Raw genomic sequence first — 21,371 nt, forward strand, 5'->3', positions numbered from 1 at the left:
AAGGTCAAATGTTCAAAATTCAACTGTCTTTCTCCCTATGCTTGCTCCTTCCTGTCTTGGTGATTAATACCAGTGGACCCACTCAGAAACCTGGTATTCATCTTAGATTCTGCTCATTCAATCACACTTTTACTCAAGAAGTCCAAAGTATTGTAGATTTTACTCTCTAATAGTTGTTTAACGTCTTATCTCCTCCTCTTCATTCCCACTGCTGTCACCTAGTTAAAATCCTCATAAATTATTTCCTGAGGGGTGCCTGGGTGGCTCAGTCAGTTAAGCATCTGCCTTCAGCTCAGGTCATGATCCTAGGGTCCTGGGGCTTGGTCCGGCTCCTTGCTCAGCAGGGAGTCTTCTCCTGTTCACTCTGCCACTCCACCTGTTTGTGCGCTCTCACTCTCTCTCTCAAATAAATAAATAAATAAAATCTTTTAAAAAATTATTTTGTGGATTACTTGAATGCCCTGCCTTCCAATCTTCCTGCCTCTTTTCTGGTTCCCTTTAATCTATTCTCATTGTTGTTACAATAAGTTTTCTTTTTTTAAAAAAAGATTTTATTTATTCATGCATGAGAGACAGACAGAGAGAGAGAAAGAGAGAGGCAGAGACACAGGCAGAAGGAGAAGTAGGCTCCATGCAAGAAGCCCAACGCGGGACTCAATCCCGGGACTCCAGAATCACACCCTGGGCCAAAGGCAGGGGCCAAACCACTGAGCCACCCAGGGATCCCCACAATAAGTTTTCTAAAACAGAAGTATAGTTATATTATCATTCTGCTTAAAACCAGTCAATGGCTCTGTCTATCTTTCCAGAGAAGATTAAATTCCTTAGGTTATCCCATGAGACTCTTTTTTTTTTTTTTTCCCATGAGACTCTTTATGATCCCATTAATTTTGAATTCAGTTTTGTTGCTGTTCATCCCACCACATTTACCTTCTTTCCAGACACAGATTCTTCTCTATGTATCAACAAGTTCATTTCCAAGTGTTCTTAGGTTCATTTGTTCCCAAGCCCATCAGGACCAAGAGATGTTTAGGCTTGCAGGCTTAGGATGCAGTTTCACCAAATAGATTCTTTGGAGACTTCAAACAAGACAGATGAATTGTTTATAATAACAAAAGACTACAATATAAATCCATCAATGGAGTATTGATTATATAAGTTATGATATATCTTTATATGTAGCTTTTAAAATTAATAAAAAGGGCACCTGAGTGGCTCAGTCAGTTGAGCGTCTGCCTTCGGCTCGGGTCATGATCCCAGGGTTTCAGCCCCCATTGGGCTTCCTGCTCAGTGGGGAGTCTGCTTCCCCCTCTGTCCCTCTCCCTCAGTTCATGCTCTTTCACTTTCTCTCTGAAATAAATAAATAAAATCTTAAAAAATAAACAAGTAAATAAGTAAGTGAAAATGAATAAAGAGTATCTACATGAACTAATATAGAATAATCTCCAAAACACTTAAATAGGAAAAAAATTGCAGAAATTAGTGTATAATACGCATTAATTTATTTGAAAGGAAATATAAGAAACTTTTTTTTTATTTTTTTGAGTAAATTCTATCCCCAACGTGGGGCTTGAACTCACAACTCCAAGATCAAAAGTTGCATGCTCTGCCCACTGAGCCAGCTAGGTGCCCCTATAACTCTTAATAATGATCACCTCTAGGTAGAAGTCACAGTCTAGGGAGGAAGGAAGACTTGTTTAGCACTGTATATCTTTTTACACTATTTGAATTTTTAAACACTTACAGTTATTGCTTAAAAAACCAATTCATGGGACGCCTGGGTGGCTCAGTAGTTAAGTGCTTGCCTTTGGCCCAGGGCATGATCCTGGAGTCCCAGGATCGAGTCCCACATCTGGCTTCCTGCATGGAGCCTGCTTCTCTCTCTCTGCCTATGTCTCTGCCTCTCTCATGAATAAGTAGATAAAATCTTTAAAAAAAATTCATTTGTCTTTAAAATCACAAATCCGGTATGCTCTTTTCTCCTACCTTCTGTACAATCTATGGGCTACCTTCTCCTAACACCCTGAACATATGTTGAGGTAGGTGGTCCTGCTCTTTGGGGTTGGCTGCAAGTATAGAAAACTCCTTGGCAGCCACGACGTCCTTAAAAGTGAAATTTTAACTGTGGCTGTTTCCGAAGTTTCAGGAGCAGTGGTTTTCCCATGTCCAGCCTTGAAGTTCCTAAATAAATGGTTATATTTCCAGAATTAACTTTATTTAGGTATCTGACATTGTTCTCCCTCCTCCATACACATACACATAAAGCCTTTCATTCTGACCATGACTTTCGTCTTGCTCATTATTTTTGATGGCATAGGTGTGTGCATGATGATGCAATGACTGGATCATTGTTCTTCAGAACTGTCATTATCACTGAAACGATTTATCCTATAAGTATGTACATTTGCCATTTCCAATTGTGTACTACATCTATTTTTGTTTTTATACTAATTGCATGTCTCTTCCTACTAACACTATTAATGTTAATAACAGCTGCATCTGTTTTAACTTCTCAAAAACATTTGTAATTTTTGTAAAACACTGAAAACCAAAAGCAAATACATCAAACATACAAAGATCAAGGTAACAAAGTGATGGTCAGCAGACTGAATTCAGCCTGCATTAAGTTTTTTGTTTGGCCTGCATAGAACTTTAAAAATGTGAATTTGTTCTCAGAATTTCAAAGTTGAAGGAGGTCTGGTTTGCCTTAAGAGAGCAAAGGCACAGCAGCACTGAAACCACATTCTGGCCAAGTAAAATCAGCAAAAGCCCGAGGCTGCTCATTTCCGTAGCTGGACACAGTTCACCTCACACCTCACATTCCAGTTTACCTCAGACCCTATCCTGCCAGTTGTACTCACGGTAGGTATTTGAGTTTGCCATACTGCAAGGTAAGATATTAATTAAATGGATTAAAGAATAACCCAATGGAATAATTAAATGGATTAAGGAATAACCCAGTGATCCTGTGACCAGGACTGAAATTACCTCACCTGACCACTAACTCCTTCTGGCATGTCTGAAAGAGTTGATGAGTCTTTGCTTGGAAGCAGAGCTTTGTATTTATGAATGTTCATAAATAGAAAGTATTTGAGTAAAGATATGTAGTGAATTACTTGTAGTTTACTGATTAGGCTGAGAGCTCTTTCATACATGTTTCCTTTTGCTTAAAATACCCTCTTCTAAAAATAAAAAAATAAAAATACCCTCTTCTTCCTAATTAATCTTTTTCTCTTAGCTCATCCTTCAAAATTAGCTTCCTGGGAAACCTTCCCCAATCCCCCAACCTGACTTGGTTGCCCTTTCCCCCACACTTCTGTAGAATCCTTCTTTTATCTTAGTCTCTAATTATAGATTTTGGTCTAAAATTTGTTCCATGATCTTTTGTTTGAGCAAGATTGGGAACTTCTTGAGGGCAGGGTATGCGTTGAGTTTTATTCATATCCTACAGACGTCTTTTAACTTCATCGTAGAGGTCTCCTATATGCCCTATCAGGCATGCAGAAAGCTTTCAACAAACACTGGAGGGAATGAATGATTGAATGATTCCATCAATAGATTGTATATAATTTGCCTTCTGTTACACTGTCAGTAGCAATTTACTTTAGTGGTCAACTTATTTATAGTTTGTGTTGGAAAATGTTTTTTGATTTAAGTGTTGGAGAATAGGAGAAACAAAGAGAGTTCAGGTCTAAACTCATAAGTCTTGTGTGGGACCCAGGGTTGTTAAAAGACATTCACTTGGGATGCCTGGATGGCTCAGCGATTGAACATCTGCCTGTGGCTCAGGGCGTGATCCCCAAGTCCTGGGATCGAGTCCCACATCAGGCTTCCTGCACGAAGCCGGCTTCTCCCTCTGCCTGTGTCTCTGCCTTTCTCTCTCTCTCTCTCTCTTTCTCTCTCTCTCTCTCTCTCTCTCTCTCTCTCTCTCTCTCGGCGTCTCTCATGAATAAATAAATAAAGTCTTTAAAAAAAAAAAAAAGACATCCACACTTTTCTCTTCCCAGAAAACACAGTGCCAGAATATTTAATTCAGCTGTACAGTCTCATGAGCATCTGTAACATCTGATTATCAAATAAATGATTCAGAGTAAGATGGTATTGGGCTTACATAAAGTAGGGAGGGGAATGCTATAATTACTGAGTGAAGACATACTGATGTCATTAATATGCCTATGTAAGAAGTTAGTGGGGAAATAAATTGCAATGAAATTCAATTGTAACCTAATGACTTATTATTACCTTGAATAATTGAGACCTTGGTTATCATCATTGTTGGCATCATCATTACAATCTACCTATTAACTGAATATACCCTTCTATTTATATCCTTAAATTCATTCCCACCTTGTGGTATCACAGAAAGATCTTTGGTTTTGTTCCTGGTTCCTGGCACAGAGCTCCTAAAACCCTTGGAATTTCTTGGAATAAGAGTGATAGGAGCATCTTTTAATGAGGCCCATCTTGGTGAGACTCTAAATAGCTTTAGCAAGGGGACTGCAAGCCAGAAAGAGCAAACCTAGCTTAGAAGCTTGGAAATTTCAGCCCCACTTCCTGAGAGGGGAAAGGGAGATTACGTTTAACCACCAACACCCAGTGATTCAATCAATTGTGCCTACGTAATGAGACCTCCATAAAAACCCATCAACAACGAGGTCCGAGGTCCGGAGTTTCCAGGCTAGCAAACACTTCTAAGTGCTGGGAGCATGGCCCACCCCAACTTCACAGGGACAGAAGCTCCTGCGCTTGGGACCTTTCCAGACATCATGCTATGTGCCTCTTCATCTGACTGTTCATTTGTATCCTTTATAATAAACCAGTAAATGTAAGTAATGTGCTTTCTTAAGTTCTGTGAGCCATTTTAGCAAAACATCCAACCTGAGGAGAGGGTCATGGGAATCCTCAATTTATATCTGGTAGATCCAAAGCACAGGTGGTCTGAGACTTATGATAGGCATCTGGAAGTAGAGGTAGTCTTTTGGGGCTGAACCCTTTAACTTATGAGATGTGATGCTAACTCCAAGTAAATAGTGCCAGAACTGAATTGAATTGTTGGTTACCCAGTTGGTGTCAGATAATTAAGGAGGTAGTGTTGGAAAAGACATCAGATATATGACGTCAGGAGGAAAAAAACCTCACATGCTCTTGATCATTATATTGATCACAGCATGCTGATTGTTAGCAGTGCTAAGTTACTTTAGAGTGTCCCTTTAAATCTGTTTCGATTCCCTTTCCCCATTGCCTTTCATGCAACATTATTCATTTGCTCCGCAAAAATTGAAATCCTGTTATGTGCCAGGCCTATGCTAAGACCTAGGGAATAGTGGTGAGGAACACCACTACTACTGAGTCGTATGAGTCCCTACTCTCAGGAGCCTAGTGATAAAAACAGACATCCATCAAAGCATCACATATACATATAGATTTACAACTGTGGTAAATGCTGTAAGTGAGAGGTATAAGATGCTCTGATTGTTCTCATCAGAAAAAGCATGACACACTTTCCTAAGGAAGCTAATCTAAAGACCTGTGGGAGGATAACTAAGTGAAGGTGTGGGAGTGGGCAAACTTAAACGTCACTTCTTGCAAAGTCTTCTGAGACTGAGGATTCTTTTTCTTCACTCTTCTATTTCAGCACCTTCCTCCTCTAGATTATCCCCCCCTCCCCCCCACACAATTTGGCTGCTATTAAGAGCCTCTCAGCATATACTCAGAACAGCATTGGAAGAAAAGCCTTTTCATAAGCCTTCTTAAAAAACAACAACAACAGCAACAACAACAACAACCAGATAATAGCATTAGATGCTTAGTAAAGAAAGGCCCCTAACTTCTCATAATTGAGCATAGAACTGCTCTCCTAATCTGTTTCCTCCTCACTTTCCAGGCAGATCCCCAACTGGGTGCACCCAGCTAGGGCCCTAGTGATTGGGAAAATTATGAATAGAGCTATGAGCCAAGACTACTGGATGGCAGTGGGAGCGACTCACTTTGCTGAGTGGAGTCAGACATGTCAAATAGGTTTTGAAGGGTAAAGAGGAGAGGGGATGGCAGGAGGAGGGAACAGCACCCACAAAGGCAGAGAGGAATAAAAGAACACTGCATATTTGCAGGGACTGAGGGTGGTTTGGAAGTCTTTTAAGTAAGTCAGGAAAACATCACAATAAAATAGTGAAATTAAATTAGCTTTCCAAAAATACAAAGAATTAAAATAAACTTCAGTGAAATCTAAAAGTGTCATAGGTAGAAGTTCTCATTTCTCTAAAATCCTTGGTAAAAAAAAAAAAAAAAAAAAAAGGAGTTGTTGCTACACGTATTAATCTGAACATCTGCAAGTGTCCTAAGTTCCAGATTCTTTAGTTCAATTCCTTGGAATCTGCTTATTTTCCTGGCATATCTTATTTAAATTCTTTCCCATTTTTTAAATTGTCTTCCAAGTGTTACCCTTCTTCTTTCTTGCTTACCATGTAGAATAATCTTTGTCAAATGATTTCCACATCTTCCCAGACTGTGATGTAGCTGACTAAGAATTTCTTTTGGCATAGCTCTTTCCTTTTAGTTACTGGACTGGAAGCTTCTACCTAAAATGGCACGTGGCAAGGGCTAGAGGAAAAAAATAACAAGAAAACATGTTCAGCTTATGGAGAGAATGTTTTCATTGTATGTGAGGAAAAGAGGAACTAATATTTATTAGCACACATGTTATGCTAGGCTCTGTGGCAGGTGCAGTCTGAATGCTATCTTGTTTATTAGTTAGCTATCAGGAGCCTAAATGGGGAGATGGTCGTACATTTCATCATGGCGACAAACGAGAGTTCATGTAATCCACTGCCTTGATTGTCTAGAGAGCAGTTTGGTGGTCATTTAGCTCATTTACAGCTATGTGGGACTTAAGCCCACATTCCTGATCCTTAATCCAGTGTTCTCTCTACAGCATGCTGGGATTCTTATGACCTTTCTCCTCCAGACATGTTTCTCTTCTTTCTGTTTCCTTTCTTTCTTTTTCAATAATGTGGTTATCTGTTTTTTTGAAAATGGATTGTTTGAAATCATCCTTCAACAACTTCATTCAACATTTATCTACTGATTATCTACTGCACACCAGATCTTGACACTATGCTAGGCATTTGATTGGCTAGAGTAAGATAAGCAATGTAGAGATAACTAAAATACAAAGGAGCATACAGAAGGGCTTTGTAAACAAGTTTTACAGGATTTCAGATGTGGGTGTGGGGAAGCTGGCCCAGGACTTGGGTTTTAAATGAATGGAAAAGATTTTTACAAGGAGACAAGGGCTTAGCGTAGGAAAAGAATTCTAGGAAGATGAAGAGCCATAATAAGGATAAAGAGGAACGGAATATATTGGCGAGACGTCAAGTAGAATCATATGACTAACAAAGTGTTTATATTAAAAGAAAAAATGTGAGACAAGATGGAAACAGACTGTGCTCTTTATGCAGCAAGGCAAGGAGCATTTCCTATTATTAAGATCAGAGTAGCTAAAATACAAAGAGAATAGAAGCCCCAGTCAGATGTTACTTGATCAGGCTGCAGACAGGTCACCCAGAAGCTGACTGGAAATGGGTAGGAGGAGTCAAGAGCGAGTCCAAGGAGACTCTTATTAGCACACTCCTACCTCCAGGGGGAGCTCACGGTTTCTGTCCTTCATTCCAAAGAAAAAGGAACTGAAGTGAATCTAGAACAAAATGGAGATTTTATAGAAACAATGATTGTTCAGGAGATCCTGTTGGAGGAAGCCAGTCATAATAAATGGAAGTGAGCTGAGAAAATATTTTCCCTATCAATGATTTCTGGGGATTCTTAGCTTTATTTAGTTCTTGTACTTATCTTTCTATCTCTTCTCTGCCTTGTTCTGAGTCAGAAGGGCAAAAATATCACTGGGGAGTCCACATCATCCAGCTTGATAGGATTTGGAACCAGCATGAGCTGGCACTAAAGATAATGGGCAGAATGCCCCTGCATCCTTTGTACATGTGTCTGGTGAGGAGCCTGTAATAGTTACATGCATGATCAGGATCCGGTCAAATTGTTTCCACATAACTGTATAAGACCTGCATCTCATGTGGTCACATAGGGCGCAAGGACTTAGAAGGCAGGATCCTAATGGGCAGACTTCTTGCTGAGAGAGTTCTTGTTCAACGCTTCAGCTACTGATTACCAGTAGGCAAAGAGGACTATTTCTGACACCAGAAAAGGTATCCGTGAAAGACTAAGAATACAAAAGCACCTAAATGCATCATCCTTCATGGTGGGAGAGAACCTGCTCTTGGCCAGGATTCGCTTCTAGGACCAAAATAATCTCATCAGCAGAAGCCTGGAATTTGAAGAAATGCAAAGCCAACTGCGAGGCACACACCTTCTCTAAAATGAGGGCTATCTTCTTGGCCCTCACTTAATTTAGGAGTGAGGAGCTGGAAATGCCAATAGTGAGGGCATAAATCTAGGACCTTGGAAAGGTGTTTAACCTACAGGAATAAAGGAGACCTGTGAATGATTTATGGAAGAGATATGACAATACAGTAAATTCTTAGTTTCACTAGTTCACAGCAGCGTTTAGATGCAAATCTCTGGGAAAGCAGGCAGCCTACACAGGTGTTGGACTTACCCTAGCTTGTGGGTGCCAAAATGGCACAATTTTAATCTTATTTTATCTTCATACGTTCAGAGAGCATTTTTTAAAACTGTCTTCTATGTTCCAGTTATAGGAGCTACATTATTATTCTAGCATGCCATCTGATATTCTTATATGAAGGTCTATGTGTTCTGACCCAACAAATCTTTTATTCTATCATTTATATACTCCTAACTTTTCTTATTTGATAGCAATTTGATCTCATTATAAGATCCACAAATAATGCGGAATATTTGAAGACACAAAAAAACACAATGTAAAACAAAAATTAGCCATGATTGTATCAAAGATAATTTTGATGTATGCATGTTTACTGTTTCTGACTATATACATGCATGTTTTGAAATAAAAATCACCACAGGAGCACCTGGGTGGGTCAGTCGGTTAAGTGTCTGCCTTCTGCTCAGGTCATGATCCCAAGGTCCTGGGATCAATCCCTGCATTAGGCTCCCTGCTCAGACAGGAGTCTGCTTCTCCCTCCTTCTGCCTGCTGCTCTGCCTACTTGTGCTCTCACTCTGTCAAATGAATAAATAAAATCTTTTTTTAAAAAAAATCACCATGATATTTACATTGTTTTGTAGCTTTTTCTTTCTACTGACTAATGTATATTTGTCAGGAACTTTTTCAATGTTAGTAAATGATCTACATCAAGATTTTTTCTTTATAATTTTTTTATTTCAGAAGTATTAGCTGTACATTGTTGTGAACTTAGAAAATGGAGAAAACTTGTACGGAAGGAAATAAGTCATTGAGAACCCTATCATCCAGAGATTAATTGCTTTTAATATTTTAGTCTATATCCTGTCAATTGTTTTTAAAAGTTATATAAGTAATAACTCAATGTATTTTCACTATAAAGTTTCAAATATTACGGAAGCATTTTACTCTTTTTACTTTGCAGGTAATAAAAATAATTTTGTTGTTTCTTTGAATAAACTTTAAATATGTTTGTATGTATCTTTAAGTGAAATACAGAAAAGTTTAAATAAAAGCATAAATCATTGGGACGCCTGGGTGGCTCAGCAGTTGAGCATCTGCCTTTGGCTCATGGTATGATCCTGCGGTCCTAGGATCGAGTCCCACATTGGGCTCCCTGCAAGGAGCCTGCTTCTCCCTCTGCCTCTGTCTCTGCCTCTCTCTCTGTGTGTCTCTCATGAATAAATAAAATCTATTTAAAAAAAAAAAGAAGCATAAATCACTGGATTGAAATCAAAGTGTGAGCCCAGCCATTCTCCTTTTTAGGAGAGGGCTCTATGGGAGAATCTGTCCCTTGCCTTTTCCAGCTTTTGAATGACTTTCCACATTCATGTTTTTATGGTTGTATCACTCTAATCTTCAAGGCCAGCATCTTCAAATCTCTTAGCTCTATGTCAAATCCTGCCCTGCCCTCTCTCCTAGGAGGATACTTGTGATTGCATTTAAAGCCTACCTAAACAATCCAGGATAATTTTCTCATCCTTAATTTAATCACATCTACAAAGGTTCTTTTTCCAAAATAGGCGACATCTTTAGGCTCCAGTGAATAGGGCACCACTATTCAGCTTGCTAGAGCTGTTATCATTGGGTAGGGATGGAGTTCTGTGAGTCAATAGGAAGAAGGGATAGAAGAGAATCTTCTAAGGGCACCAACCCTAAAGTCAGTGCCATTCTTGGGGGGGAAAAAAAAACACAACAAACCACATGATGGCCAGAATGATTGGGTCAAGAAGAAGATAAAGACAACTGCACTGAGGGAACACAATACAGATTTTGGAATTCCTTTCAGTTAAGAGTTTGAATGTTTTGCATGTAGGCTGTGGGTTTCAAAAATTTTAAGTTGCTGAATAGTCACCTAAGAATGTACCTGAGATGGCAGAACTAGGAGGGGAGCCCACAGCTGAGGTCCAAGGCCAGAGCCAGAGGCACAAATGGATCAGAGGGCACTGGGGGAGCTATAGATAGAAGACCTTGCGGAAAGATTCTTAATCTCATCATCAGCCACAAGAGAAGTGGAAGGGATTCAAGAGGAGTTTTCGGCTTTCACAATCCATCTACGGATTTAATACCTGCTATTGATGGCATTCTGCAGATTAAGCTTTTTGAGAAACTCATTTTAAGTGACCTGGTAAGGGGTTGAGCCAGACCTCATGAATACTCAGGGGATGTAGGAGGGGAAGTAAGCTGATGGGTGACTTTAATAGGTGACTGGTGACTGGCCAAGGGACATTATGGAAAGACTGTGCCAGACCGTAAGCATTCTATGTAAATACCCCTTTGAAGGCTGAGTCTGCTGTTCTGACTAATTTGGGGGCTTACAAGGATGGTATATTTTTCTCTGAGAGGATAGACTGTTTCGGAGAGCTTGAGTAGATGAATGTTGGCTGTGGGTGGGGACCGTTGCTTCAGCCAACTCTCTTCACCAAAAGCAACTATAGTGGAAGATCAAGCTTTAAATTGAAAGTCTTCAGAGATGACTGGGCTGGATTTCCCCAGCCACATACAGGAAAAGCCTCAAGGAAGAGGAAAAGGAGAAACACTGTAGTGACATGGAGGCTTTCGCCCAGTCCTCACCCCTGGTCTGGGCATCTCCTCCACTCTGAGCTATGTTCTTGCTGCCCTCAAAGGGGCTCAGCTATTTTCTGAGTAAGATGGAGAAAGTGTTTGATGATTAAGTGGAGAGAAGGGTTGAGCTGGAACAGTGATTGGCCCCATGTTGGGGCATTCCGACCTTAAGAGAGGAGGGGAGCTGAAAGCCAGTGGAAGGGGAGAGGAAGACCCAGCAGAAGGGCATTTCTCCTCTGAAATTGATAGTTCATATGCACAGATGCCAGTAATTTAATAAATGAGTCTTGTAATCCTCTTCGATGAGGGTATTAGTGAAAATGATACTGATAAATTAAAATGCCTTAGGGTTAGGCATCATACTTTTCCTCTTCCTGGAGTTCTCCTCTCTCCCTGGAAAACTACTCATCCTTCAGCATTTAAACTTTCAATATGAAGTCCACACAACACTTCCATATTCCTACCACCTTTCCATTCTTAGCACATCCTGTGGTTCTTCTTTACTCTGGCTATTCAGTAAAATCCTTGAGGAATATTTACAAATTTTATATATCTGAGTCCCACCCACATTTACTAAATTAGGTGGGACATAAACATTTGCAGTTTTTGTCTATTTTTAAAATTTTTTTATTTAGTTACCTGAGAGAGAGAGAGAAAATGAGCAGTGGAATGGCAGAGGGAGAAGCAGGCTCCCCACTGAGCAGGTAGCCTGGCATGGGGCTCCATCCCAAGGACCCTGGGATCATGACCTGAGCTGAAGGCAGACACTTAACCAACTGAGCCACCCAGGTGCCCCACATTTGCAGTCTTTAAAACTTCAATAAGTGGTTCTAATTCTGAGGCTGAGACCCACTGAACTATCACATCATAAGCAGAGTATGAATTACTGGAGTATAAAGACTAAACTGCTTTCATTTTGTTTCCCCAGCTCGTAGCATGTTATAAGCACTCAGTAGAAGTTTGTTGAAGTATTGAAAGAATTAGTAAGCAGACAGAGCTGGAAAGTATACCATGTGTTAGAGAAAATTTAATGAAAGATTTGTTCTAGGCTGGAGCTGGTCAGGAGTGGTGTGTGTCCACGGCATTGAATGAGGTTTGAGCCCAGAAGGGGAAGCCGAAGGGAAATGGGTTTCAGGGGTTACCAAATGAAGAAGTGAGTATCAAAGACCAACTTGGCCTAGTCTACATTCCTTTGACATAAGATTGCTACACACTTGGGATGGGATGATACTCAAATAACCTTCTAGCCAGGATGGGGGTGGGGATGGGGGTACAGTGAGAGCAGACATTCTGGCATCAGGTGCCCTTAACAGGAAATAAGAGAGATGCTGACAAGAAAGAGTTTAAAAATCTAGCTAAGATCCAATCGAAAAACATTCACATAACAACACAACAATTAAACTTAATGATTGCCATTTGTGAGTGCTTACTATGTGCCAGTCTTCACATTAAGCTCTTTATAAACATGACTTCGTTGAAAACCATTACTATAGCCCCTTCATGAAGGAATGCAGGTTTGGAGAGCAAAAGTAAGTTGTTTAAGGTTACACAGCCAGTAAGAGTTAGAAAGTAGATTTGCATTCAGGTCTAGCTGACTCCAGAACCTGTGCTTTCATGCAGGACACCTCTAGCCTCCTTTTTCATAGCATAGCCTCTGGTTTAAGTGATTACCTAAAACCACATGGTAAATCCTACCATGTCTTTGAGGCTTGGAACAATTCCTGACTCTTCACTGCCTTACAGAATGTATTAGAAAATGGAGTATCTGCAGAACCAAGTAGAGAGGTAACTGAATAGGGTGGGGTTGATATCAGCTTCCAAAAGGGATGAATTAACTTGAAGTTTACTTAAAGGAAGTAAGGAAATATGGAGGAGAAAGAACAGAGCAGCATTAAATCTAGACCTGAAATGTTTGAGAGGAAAAAGCCCAGATTCACCTCTATACCTACCAACGTCATTATTCCAAACCTCACCGGATAGCATGCTTGTGTGCACTCATGCACACACATATACTCAGAGATCCTATGAGATTTTCCTAAATACTAATTTTCAACAAATAGATAAAATAATAAGATTAGAAAGATATATTTAATCAGAGGTGAGCTGTTTTGACTCAATACTTCTGACACCAAACAGATGTATGTTTTTTGGTTTGTTTTTGTTTTTTTCTCACACCAATTCTCTGATTCTTTGGAAACCAGCTGGATGTCGCACAATTTAATTCTAACACTACCTGAAGTTTGTTAGACTTCACAGATTTAAGGGCTCAGTCCTACAAGGCTGCTTATTTTCAGATGCCGATTGCAAGTCTCAAGCCACCCATGTTTGTGCTTCTAAACAACCAGGTATAAATTGGGGATTCCCACTACTCTCTTTTTAGGGTCAGTAATTTGCTAGCATGGCTCACAGAACTCAGGAAGTCACTTCATTTATGTTTCCTAGTTTATTATAAAGGATACAAATGAACGTCCAGTTGCACAGATATATAGAGCAAAGTCTGGAAGCATCCTGAGTTTAGGAGCTTCTGTCCTCCTGGAGTTGGGGTGTACCACCCTCTCAACACCTCAATGTGTTCACCAACTTGAAAGCTATCCAAGCCTCATCTATTAGGGTTTTTTAATGGAGGTTTCCTTGCATAGGCATGATTGATGAAATCACTGGCCATTAGTGATAGAACTCAATCTTTATTCCTCTCCCCTGCCTACGGTTGAGGGTTGGGGCTGAAAGTTCCAAGCTTCTAATCAAGGCTCCATCTTTCTAGCCAACCCCCCTCCCAGCCAATCTGGAAACTACAGGGCCTCATTATATTAATGTATCTCATTACCATACAAAAGATATGGGTTCAAGGGTTTAGGAGCCATGGGGTAGGAACAAGGGACAAAGACTTAATACTTATTTTTTATTGTACCCCAAGGGATATCTTTGCAGAGAAAGAATGCTGCTTTCTGTATGTATGAAGGAATCATCCTGGAATTTGAGACAGAAAGTTCATATAAATAATTGAAATCATAGTGCAGGTTTAAGTACCTGTTGACTTATGATACACATCCATTCATATGTTGCATATGCACATTTGCAAGGTGTAGCTGATGCGTGGTGTGGGAAAAAGGTAGTCCTCTGCAGCTCTTACCAGTTTTATCTTCACTTGGAGTTTTTCCTCCCTTGATTTTTATGTTACATGGACTTGTCTCATGATGGCACCATTGTGACATGTGTACAAGCTGGTCACACCCTGTTCAACTGTTATTTCTTTAAAACCTTCTTTTCTGATAAACTGGGCCCAAGGCTAACCCGTTTACCCAGAACTTTAGAATGGTAGGCTTCTCCCCAAGAGATTCTAGCTTTTGCTATTGCCACCATTACTTCTAGCCATGCAACCTGAGTTATGATTGGCAGCTCACACATATATACATACAAGATTTAGGAGTAGCATTGTATTGTTTAAAGTTACGTTTTACAATCATCTCAGCCACTGTTTCTGGATGACTACTGTTATGGAGACTTACACCACATTACTGCTAGACTACTTGTGTTATAGTATTCCTATGTCTCATTTGGTTCTCATTTTTGGGGGGTTTCTTTTCTATTGTTTTGTTTCTTAATACATAGGATTTGAGTGTGCATACCTGAGACACTGTTGAAGAAAAGGTTAGTTTTACATTTGAATGACTGGGAAATAATACGATTTTAGTCAGCATTTATTAAAATAAATAAAAGAATTTTTGTGGCTTTGTGTGAAATCAGTTTTCTTGTGGCATTATACTCACACAACATACGAACAGACTAAACAAATGTGTTCCCGTGCTTAACAATGAGCAGTAAGTCCATATTACTCACTAAATGTTTACTGAGGAGGTAATCTTGGACAGATACATACAAGGGAGGGCTCAGACATGACAAGATGCTGTGTACTTAAGTAAAGAAGTCAGAGGCAGTCCTGATCATCCTTTTGTTTAAAATCCTTGCAGGGCCTTGGGTCCAAATTGGTTTAGAATATTCCTCTCCTGCCCAGAGAATTGGCTGAAAGAGCCCAGAAAGGGAAGAGGGAGCTTTAAGAATCCACGTGAGGCTGTGCCTCTGGCTTTCTGCTTTGACCTCTTTGCTCTATCCTACTACCTTCAGTTTATGTTTCATATTAATTATTGCTGTTTTCCTTCTCAACTTTGAGCAAATCCTAGATTTGCCTCTGGGTCTCTACTTGAGATCCTCTCAGTTCCATTCTCTGCACCTTATGGAGAAGTCTCACCCTACTCATAACCAGACCTAGTTTCTGGAAATACAATCCCAGAAGGGCATCCTAGATCCTACTTGCCTGGGAGAGGACTTCAGACATGATCCATAGCTTTGAAATTAAAATTCCTTAGTCTAACACACAAATCCCCTTTAGATCTGACACCTGCTCATCTTTCTAGCTTTGTCTCCTGCCATCCTTCAACTTCTGTGTTATGTTTCAATAGTATTGAACTTCTTGGGCAATTTCTAGAGTAAGTAATTTTATTTCCCATCTCAGTGTTTGTTTTTTCTAGATATGAGCAAGAGCCTAATAAGTACTAATTGCTGAATCAAGATATATCCAAATGTTACCAAAACCAATGGTCCATTTGGTAAAATATAGGATTCATCAGTGAGTCAACAATTATTGAGTATCTATTACATGCAAATTATAACAATCTATAAGGATGTCATGATTTAGGGAGGGAGCATATATAACTTTGAGACAGGACAGACTGTGATAATCATATTGAAGGTACAGACAATATTCTATGGGATACTGACAGAAAAAAATATTAATTCTAATTAGAATAATCAAGTCAACGACTTATGGGATGCACACAGGGTGTGCAAATCAGGGCAACCAGCTAATTAATGTTGGACAGAATAGATAGTGGATTGAGTAATAACTATTACTTGTCAGCTGGTTATTTTGCCCTGCAATGGCCTTAAACTCTGAGTGATAAGGAAGTGAGAAAGTAGAAGAAGGAAGTATGGTAGGACCCTGAGGGAAGGAATTTATTTTTGTGAGGGAAGGAATTTATTCTTGTAAAAAAAAAAAAAGGAGGAGAAGTGGAACCAAATGCAGGAGAAAGGGGGTAAAGATCATGGATGTAGCATTTTCCAGAGTCTCCTTAGTTTCAAGAATTGGGGAAGGAAAGAAGAGAGCCAACCATAGAACCAAAGGAAGGCTTAGCATCAAAACAAGGAGAAAACAAAAGAAATAGAATGTTCCACATAGGAATTTTGCTATTGTACCACTGCTTATAAAATATTAATACCAGGAACATTGTACTGATGATACAGATAAACGGGTGGCAATGACATGGTTACTGAAGGTGTCTAAGGGAAAATGTTATTATGGTTATTGTTAGAACTATTCACAGAAATTCCCACCCTCCATGAATGCACAAGATAGTATTGAACTTCCCACCTCCTTCAAAGATTGATGTGGCTACGTGGCTTTCTTTGGCCAATAAAATGTGAGTGGGAGGGACAAACATGTAGAATGAGTGAGAATTACGTTTTAACCACTGAGATTGGGGATTTAAGTATAAGCTAAGCTATCTTTCCTAATACAATTATCCATAAATGAAAAGACTGCTAATATTTATGTTTAGAAAGAGATCTGTGGGACAGGTTGAAGGGGTACTATACGAGATGGAAATAATATAATGCAAGACTTACGATCCCTTTTTTTTCCCAATAATTCACGTATACATTTTTCTCTTTGTAATATTCTGCTTCATTCACAAACATCCATTTTTTATGATTTCAACTACTGCCTTGGTATGAATCATTAGGAACTCTATGTATCTAGCCCTAAGAATCATATTCTCATTTCTAACTGCCTATAAAGACATGCTCATCTTAGACGATATCTACTTAAACTATTCAGACATGTTCATGTCTAAAAATGAAACTCCCCAGGAAACCAACTGTCCTCCAGAGAAAAACTTATCCACTCTTCATGGTGAACCTAGCTTGCTTCCCCTTCTTTTTCCTCTTTATTCAATCTCTTCTTGAAAATGCTCCTCACATTTACCACTGCCTCTTCACTCACACCTCAGCTACGTTGCTCCAAACTTACTTAACTTATAATTGGACCATGGTCACAATCTCACTTCCCCTCCAGCATATCTCCCCACCAGTCCATCCCAGACACTCTTCAAGGATCCTCTTCAACCCTTTGGTTTTGTGTCCAATAATCTCTGCAGTGTACTCAACCAGTTCTCTCCCATTGCTTCCCAGCTTTTGTGCTCAGGCTGGCTTCTTTGCTGTGCTGGATAAACCACTCTGCTCAGTCTTACCTCACTACTTGACTAATGATTCTACTTCCAACTGAGCAAGTGTTCTAACTTGCACTTCCCAGTCAAAAACCCATCCATCTGGGGCCCCTGGATGGCTCAGTTGGTTAAGTGTCTGACTCTTGATTTCAGCTCAGGTCATGATCTCAGGGTGGGATCAAGCTCCTCATCCAGCCTGCATCGAGCCTCTTGTTAGGCTCCACACTCAGCCCAGAGTCTGCTTATCTGTCTCTCTCTGCTCTTCTCCCCATCCCTGCTTATGTTCTTTCTCTCTAAAATAGATAAATACAATCTTAAAAAAAATCCCACCTATCCTTAAGGCTCATATTAAATTCCTTTTTCTTCTTTCTGTAAGACTTACCCAACAAATGTCATCTAAACAGATCTCTCCCTTTCTCCACCCACACAGCACTTAGTCACAAAGTTCTAAGTTCTTTTAGAAATCATATAGAACAACCCCCAATTTTATGGTTGAGGTTCAGAGAGTTGGCCAGTCTTGCAACAAGTTTGTGACAGCTGGAACTAGAAGCCAGGTGTCCTGATTTTAGCTTCCATCCTGCTATACTTTTCTACCTTTTCTTTACCAACTAATGTATTTTAGAGTTTAATTCTATCCAATCTTGCATTTTGCTTCATTTTTATTAATCATGCATCCCTGATTAGATTATAAGCAGTTTAGGAACAATGAGTGCAGTCTGTATTAGGTACAAGCCCTTATTTTTTGCTTCTAAGGCTGAGGTTCAGAGTAAGGTTGAAATGCAGAGCCAAGCCATTAAACTAATAAGTTTTGGAACAACTGGAAATCAGCCAGGAATGTGGATAGAACATTAGAGGAAAAATGAAGATAGTAATTTAAGGTCAGGACCTTAGATGACCAGAGTCAGGGGAATTTAAGGAGATTCCAAAGTACAAACTCCTTAACTGAATTACAGATGATCAGAAAGAGTTAAATCAAGCCACAGTCCCTTTATTCAACACCCAGAATAGGTAATAAGGAGAAGGAAAGAAAAGAGACTCACTAGAGATCCCCAGAAATTTCCCTGTCTAGCTAGAGAAGGTGACCCTAAAAGAGGACACCAAGCATGAGAAGGACTGATATTTTCAAGATTTTATTTATTTATTTTAGAAAGAGAGAGAGAGAGAAAGCAGGGGGAGGAGCAGGGGGAGAGGGACAAACAGGTTCTGCACTGAGTGTGGAACCCGACTCGGGAGACGTGGGGGCTCAATGCCACAACCCTGAGATCATGACCTGGCCAAAATCAAGAGTAAGATGCCTAGCTGACTGAGCCACCCAGGCACCTTAAGAAAGCCTGATCTTTGTCTTATTAAGGTATAATTAACATACAACATTATATTAGTTTCAGGTATACAGTATAATGATTTGATATTTGTATACACAGCAAAATGACCACCATAATAAGTCCAGTTAACATCAGTCACCACATATAGTTACAGAATTTTTTTTCTCATTTCTTAGCAACTTGCATATATTCAATACAATGATAACTATAATTGCCATGCTGCACATTACATCACTATGACTTCTTTATTTTATAACTAGAGGTTTGTAGCTTTTGACCCTCTTCACTCATTTCACCCACTCCCCATCCCCAAGCCTGAATTTTAATTATGGATGGTCTGGCCAGCCAGAGACAAGCTGAGCAGGGAGGGCAGAGCTACTCTGAGCCAAAAGACAGTATATGTTTTTAACTGGCTTTTGGCACAACCCCAGCCATGCTTGTCTCTTGGGAAGCCTTGCCAGATCTCATCCCTCCTGAATACTGGCCCAGATCCTTGGACTGAGGCTTGTGCCTCTTTACTTCTGTCCTGGCTACAGGACAATGATCCCATCTACCAGTGAGAGAGTTTGCCGACCTGTGTGGACTCCTTCTGTATCTTATTAACATAAACCACTTAGCATGGAGTATGCAAGGCTTTTATCTCACCTTTCCTTCCCAATTTTATTTCCCACTGTATCTCTTTATATAATCTTAAATTCAGCCACACTGGCAGTCACTATTCCTCACAAGCAGTACATGCAATACATAATGTTTCATGTCTCCATGGATTTGCTTGTGTTATTACCTCTGCTTAGAGAAAACTCTAAGGTTTTCCTATTCCCTTTCCAATATTGTATCTGACTGACAAAATCTTATTTGTGTTTTTAAGACCCAACTCATATGCTCTTACTTTAGTCAAATATTCTAAGGTTCTCCCTAATTGGAACAGAGCAAGTCTTCATCATTGTTTGTGTCTTTATTATAGAACTTTAAAAATTCTGCTTTATAGTTGGTATAGTTCTACAGCTTCACCCTATTGTATTTGGGCTCCCTGAGAATAGGAACTATGTTTTTGTTTTTTTTTTAAGATTTTAATTATTTATTCATGACAGACACACACACACACACACACAGAGAGAGAGAGAGAGAGAGAGAGAGAGGCAGAGACATAGGCAGAGAGAGAAGCAGGCTCCATGCAGGGAGCCTGATGTGGGACTCGATCCGGAGACTCCAGGACCACACCCTGGGCCAAAGGCAGGCATTAAACCACTGAGCCATCCAGGGATCCCAGGAACTATGTTTTAATTATTGTTTACCCTAACAACACTTAGACCATTGTGATGTGCATAAAAAACATTAAATAAATATATTGGGCTAAGTCTTGAATTGGTGTTTTTTTATCCTGTATATTTAAAAACAGACTTTATTCTTTCAGGGCAGTATTAGGTTCAAAGCAAAATTGAGGAGAAAGGACAGAGAATTCCCGTATCATCCACTCTAACATAACCACAACCTCTCTCATTACCAACATTCTCTACCATGATATTACACTCGCTACAACTAATGAACCTAAATATACACATCATTATCCCTTACATTCTGAAGTTTACTTATTTATTTTTTAATTATTTATTTGAGAGAGAGCACATGCAAGCAGGGGGAGGGGCAGAGAGAAAGGGAGGAGAGAAGCAGACTCCCCACTGAGCATGGAGCCCAACGGAGTGGGGGTGGGGTGTGTGTGGCTTCAGTTCGACAAACCCGAGATCATGACCTGAGATGAAATCAAGAATCAGATGCTTAACCACCTGAGCTACTCAGGCATTCCTCAAAGTCCATAGTTTACATTAGAGTTCATCTTGTTGTTATATATCCTGTGGGTTTTGACAAATGTATAAAGACATGTATCCACCATCATAGTTTCACTGTCCCCAAAATCCTCTATGCTCCAACTATTCATCCCTCCCTTCCTGCTAACCCCTGGCAACCAATGATCTTTTTACTGTCTTTGTAGTTTTGTCTTTTCCAGAATATTATATAGTCAGAATTATTCAGTATGTAGCCTTTTCAAATTGACTTCTTTCATTTAGCAATATGCATTTAAGTTTCTTTTCACAGTTTGATAGTTTATTTCATTTTAGTGCTGAATAATGTTCCATTGTTTGGACGTGCCACAGTTTATCTGATCATCTACTGAAGGACATCTTGCAAGGTTTGGGCAATTATGAATAAAGTTGCTATAGACATCTGTGTGCAGGTTTTTGTGTAGATACGAGTTTTCAATTCACGTGGGTAGATACCAAGGAGCACTGTTGCTGGATTATATGTTAAGAGTATGTTTATTTTTTAAAAAAAATAAAAAATTTAAAAAAAAATAAAAAAAATAAAAAAAATTTAAAAAAAGAGTATGTTTATTTTTGTAAGAAAGTGCCAAACGACCTTCCAAAGTGGCTGAATCACTTTTCATTCCACCAACAAGTGAGAGAATACTTATTGTTCCACATCCCTGCCAGCTTTTGGTGGTGTTAGTGTTTTATTTTTTTGCCCTTCTAATATGTAGCGGTATCTCATTCTTGTTTTTTGTTTTTTTTTAATACATTTTT

At 39.5% G+C, this 21,371-nt stretch overlaps 1 long non-coding RNA gene across 3 annotated transcripts in view; it reads right to left on the reverse strand.

Annotated features, from left to right (window-relative positions):
- LOC112642067 (uncharacterized) overlaps nt 1–21,371 on the reverse strand; it is a 141,135-nt gene that overhangs the window by 13,729 nt on the left and 106,035 nt on the right. For all 3 annotated transcript variants that reach the window (XR_007404749.1, XR_007404750.1, XR_007404751.1), the window contains 3 exons: nt 6,462–6,600; nt 1,208–1,350; nt 931–1,079 (listed from right to left, as the gene is read on the reverse strand). This is a non-coding gene — a long non-coding RNA (uncharacterized LOC112642067). The remainder of the gene's footprint in view (nt 1–930; nt 1,080–1,207; nt 1,351–6,461; nt 6,601–21,371) is intronic.

This window comes from Canis lupus, chromosome 21 (assembly GCF_003254725.2).
Source record: "Canis lupus dingo isolate Sandy chromosome 21, ASM325472v2, whole genome shotgun sequence".
Taxonomy (NCBI): domain Eukaryota; kingdom Metazoa; phylum Chordata; class Mammalia; order Carnivora; family Canidae; genus Canis; species Canis lupus.